The following is a 5,446-nucleotide window of genomic DNA, read 5'->3' on the forward strand; positions in this document are numbered from 1 at the left end:
GCAGATGTTTAACATATGCGAGTATAAATATTGATCTATGCTTTTACATGAGCACAGCCATTTTTGCAATATAGCCGCAGAAATTTTATTTATTTAAGTTCTTTTTGCACTCTGCACTATTTACTTTCATAATCAATCGAAACGTGCTTTGCAATGTGCAAACATGTCGCATTTAATATCAATCCACTTCTCTCCCAACGATATTGTGTTGTTATCTGTGATTCATTGTTTTGGTTTTCTATGAAAAAAAATGTTTTATCTTACTCTTCCCTCGGACCCTCTCTCCATAGACATGATAAGCTGTTAGCCACTGATTTTATGGGCGCACTCGAGATTTTGTTGGTTTGTATATTGCTACTGGCTACTTTGCTACATTGCTACATTAATTAATAAATTTATAGGAATATACATATACATATATATGTATATGGCAAATCTTTATCATAACATAAACATATGCACACATATATATACCTTACAGCATATAGAGCAATATATTATCTGAAGTAATTGAAACACAAAGCCAAGTGATATTTCAAAATTTCTTATCAAATGTCTTCGAGTGAGGCTTCTAATGAAATCGATTGAATTCCGCAAAGCTAATCTTTGCTTGTGAATAACGTGTACGAGTAAATCGACGAACAGAACAGAATATATAAAGCATAACATCCCGATGTACTTAAAAAATCGGAATTGGGAATTGTGTAATTCATTTCGAAGCTAAAACAAAAGAAAACATGACTGATTTTTTAAGAAGTGAAGTCATTTTTGCACACGAAATATGCAAGCCGATATCATTGTTTTAAGATTGTAAAAGAATGAATTCACATATTTTTTTATTCCTAGAAATATTTTTTATGGTAATCATTTATATAAGCTTATGAACTTACAACACGATATTATACGAAAACTTATCTCTTACAGTACAACAACCCAAGATCTGAAAAACTACACTATAGACATTCGCCCTGCTGTTGATTTTGCATCATACTTAATATCTTCGGGTCATTTAAATGTGCTAAATGCTGCAAATAACTTAAAATAGATAAAACTGCCTTTAAACGCAATTAGATGTTGGTAAAATGTATCTGGGACAGCAAAGAAGCCCAAATAATATCTATATAGCTGACTTTTAAGAAATAATTAGTATATTATTTAGTTTATTTTTATAATGTATGCAGACATTTTCATCATGTTGTGCTGATAAACACGTAGGATATTAAAAAAAGATAGATAGACAAAGCAATACACTCCAATATCTCTTCTGGACCAATTCATCTTTGCAGACCCCATCCACAGCAATTTTTGATTAAATCTGTGGAAGATTTGATTTTTTGCATGAAAATCTTTTTCTACCCAGAAATTCTATATAAAAGGCAATTGATATTATTTGTAAAAATTTTAAATTTTGACTTATGACATCCTCAGAGACCTCAAGATTGATCCGATCAAAAAATACATAAAGCATAGAGCCCTGAAATTATTTACGATAACTGACAGGCTTACCAACACCGCGTTATCGAATCTTAGAATGGTTACAGGCTCCACGGGTAGTTATGCAGATCTGAGGTCAGTTATTGCTTAATCTGATGAAGTGATAAACAACAATCCAGTCAAGGCGTAGAGTGGGGTTATGGAGTAACCTTGCAGTTAATAGAGAGTAAAAGTGCTCAAGTGTACTGACTTAACTAGCCTCAAAATAATAATAAAAATAAATATTTATTTATTTTTTGAAATATTAAAACCTGTTCGTAAATTTTTTAGTGGCAACGAAGAAGCTGTGAGGCATATTTAGGTCAATCAAGACCAATCATAGCGATTAATTGTTAGAAATTATATATAGAAAGAGTTATTTTCTTATTGACATTCTGTCGTCGGTATAAGAAACTTTAAAGTGCACCATGTTGGAGCTTAAAAACATGGCGTTGAAGTGCATACACAAGTAGCCCTTATAGACGATGTTGAAGTTTGTTGTTATAACATTCATCAGGCCTCCTAGGCTATTCACAATCTTATCAGAAGACAAAAGAAGAAAAGAAAAACATTGAATCGCTTGCAACTTAACTTGCACACACAATTAAATATTATGAACACTCTACACACACTTCATATATTGGAGTCAGCTGTTACTACATATGATGTTACCGAATTCCGCAGCAATTGGTTCATCTTGTCATTATTATTATTATTTTGAATTATTAATTTTTATTTAAAATTATTTTTGTTTTGTTTTTTTTTTTTGTAAATGGGATACTCACCTGAGAATTTGTTGCTTTATACTGTTGTATTGTTAATCCGTTAGCGTAACTAAATCAATAACAAAATAAAATGGCTTGTCTTTGTGTATTTGTTGTTGTCTTATGTTATTTTAAACAATTAATGTTGTATATCTATACTGTGTGTATGTATGCACGCATGTACGTATAAACAATAATATTACGCAGTATCTTACTAGTTTACACTGAAACTGAGTTGATTGCCGCCTTCTCGTTTGCGAATTCAATTAAATTTTAAATACTTGCAATTTTGCAATATTTTGAAGTCCAATTTTACAATATAAAATATATATTTAATACAAGACCATTGCTACCAAACACAACAACGAACAAATTTGTAATGAAAATGTTGTAAAAACAATTGACATTATTAATTCTGTATGGGAGCCTACTAGGTTTTGTTTTTAATTGTCTCTCAATTTTTAATTGGAGTTTTGTTTTGTTAGATATAATTATTGTGTACCGTGCGAATAATGGCGGAATGTGTTATCAGCTGTTCGCTCTCTACAAACTTATTGTTTTTCAATTTTCTTTTGTTTCTCTTCGTTAAGAGCTGCCATGTTGCTAAAAAAATTTTATTAAAAAGCCCGTAGTTAACATGACATAGCATATTATAATAACGAACCGATGCAATATTAGTTTTTGCAATTTTTAAAAGACTGGCACTTATAAGATAAAGATTTAAAGTTCATTAAAGAATATTTGATTTAAAAAAATTATTTGTTTTCAACTAAACACGAATATTATATTCAGTAAAAAATTTATTCAAATGGACCATCTGGGAGCTTAAAAAGACTTGAAGTGGACTTGAAGTTTGTATACTAGTAGCCTTACCGACGTTCTAGCTTAAAACACTTGGATTAGTATAAAGATAACTATTGCATTATAATGACAATATACATTAGTTTATTGTGGTGCATCATACAAGATCAACACTATCATTACCCTTATTTATACATTTTATATATTGTATTACACTAAAATTCTAAGGTACAATCTGAAATTTCAGGTCCCCACTATAAACTATTGCTGCTGCGTAATAAAGCAAAGTACATTGAACGCAAAGAAGAGGACACTTTATATGTAATTGATAAATTGGTATGAGATATTGGTATGAGTTTTTTAAATGTTGCGAAATAGCTTTTACGTGAAAAGTTGAAGATATTATTTTTGGCATATTTTACTTTTTTATTATCATAAACATAACAATTTTGTTCAAACAAATAAATAAATATTCGGTCTGTATGTGTGGTTTTAAAAGATGCCTCACTTTCTGTAAGACAAGTTGAAGTAGATAAAGCCAATATAATGTCCATATTTGAAGGAAACCAATTAATAACGACTTGTGAGACTAAGCGACGACAGACTAAACTGGACGATCACGTGGAATATCTTAGTTTAGTTTCAAATTAGGGTATCATTTGCGTCATACGTAAAGAACATGATTAGCTCTTGGATCATAACAATATTGTAAAATATATGAATTGCTTGACAGCTTCATACATGACAATTCGTTTATTTTATAAGATACTTTTCAAAGAAGTTAAGCAATTTAGTATGATTATTATATAAAATATTTTCACGAAAAAATTAATACAAATTTTAAAAAAATTTGATTTGATTTCTAAACTTTGCATACGTTGAGTTTTTGTTATAATCCGATTTTGTTAAATTTAATTTCAGGTACTAACAAACCGTGCACAGTTTCTTAGGCACTGTAGTAAGAAACAAACGTCAGTACAAAATAGAGTAAAACAAAAACAACAAAAGAATAACAATACGAAAGAATAATAAATTAAAGGTGTATAAAATAATTGCTTGCATAAAAAAATTAATAAATTTATGTATATAATATATATAAAATAATTGTAAATAGTTGTAGTTAGTGTAAAGAAATATAATTGTGAATTTTAATTTAGTGCAATATTGTAGAATTGTAAAAATAAAAATGAGTGCAAAAAAATTAATTTTTCGTCAAGAAAGTGAAGAATCATCTAATGGATCAGTAACGACTCCCACTTTAAGTCGTTTACGTGATACATTTCGACGATCCGAAAGTCTTACATCGCAAATTGGCACAATAGTTTCGAATGCAGCACAGGCTGCATCCGGAGTTGTCACTGGTACGAGCACAATTGGCGCTGCTTCAGAAGTAACGCCAGGATCGAGCATGTATACACCCACCGAATCATCACCACCACCACCACCACCAACTAAGAAAAAGTCAAGTAAGTTGATTTTTTTTATTAATAAAAATATATTTTTTTTTTGGAAATAATTACTCGTTTTTAAAATATATAAAAGTACGAATTTTTGATATGCGTTTCTTCATAGTGATTAGTGATAAGGAATTTAATCTGTAATGTCTTTGTTTTTATTGTTGTTTGTTTTATTGTTTTTAAACAAATTTGAAATAAAAATAATTAATGTGTATAGAAACATTTTCTATATTTTACAAGGTACTCGTATGACTATCTTTTATTATAAACACTGCTTGAAACCACTAGGTATGTAAGTGTAACTGATGCACTTCAGCTACTTTATCGTATTGTAATATTATATCATTTCAGTGAAATAATATAATAATGTTAAGAATATACTTTATTCTTAACAGGTGTAATTTTGGTTTTCATTCGAAGAGCGGAATATTTTTTGTTTAGCAAGATCAATTAGTATTAAAAAAGAAGTCATGGACTTTTTAGGAGTCAGTATCTGACAGAAATTCTGACTACTACATAAAATATATTATAATTTATAATTTATATTAAAATTTATTTTTTTGTATTTATGTAAATTATTTAACCATATTTAACTGCAAATATTTACATATATTCGACATATTCGACATATGTTAGAAAAATAATAGTTAAATAGCTTATATAAATGTAAAAAAAATTATTAATAGCAATTAAAAAGTATATATTAACTTTGAATAGGTGATAATAATAATGGCCTATAAGTAGCAAGTTATTTCCCTACATTTAGTTTAATAAAAAAACAAAGAAGAAAAACATTTATCAGCTGTTAGTGCAACTTTTATTCTTCCTAATCAGAACTTTATTTTTCAGCTAAATTTTCACCACAGTGGTGAAAACTTTGATATAAGCTTCTCACAACACACAGTGTGTGTTGCAAATGACTTTTATTTTGATTATTGCAGGAAAATCAAT

General features: G+C 28.9%; 1 long non-coding RNA gene across 1 annotated transcript in view; it reads right to left on the reverse strand.

Annotated features, from left to right (window-relative positions):
- LOC119682585 overlaps positions 1–2,826 on the reverse strand; it is a 13,490-nt gene extending 10,664 nt beyond the window's left edge. The window contains exon 1 of the long non-coding RNA XR_005252587.1: positions 2,259–2,826. This is a non-coding gene — a long non-coding RNA (uncharacterized LOC119682585). The remainder of the gene's footprint in view (positions 1–2,258) is intronic.
- Between the last annotated feature and the right edge of the window lie 2,620 nt (positions 2,827–5,446).

The sequence above is a fragment of the Teleopsis dalmanni genome, chromosome 2 (genome assembly GCF_002237135.1).
Source record: "Teleopsis dalmanni isolate 2A chromosome 2, ASM223713v2, whole genome shotgun sequence".
NCBI classification, from domain to species: Eukaryota; Metazoa; Arthropoda; class Insecta; order Diptera; family Diopsidae; genus Teleopsis; species Teleopsis dalmanni.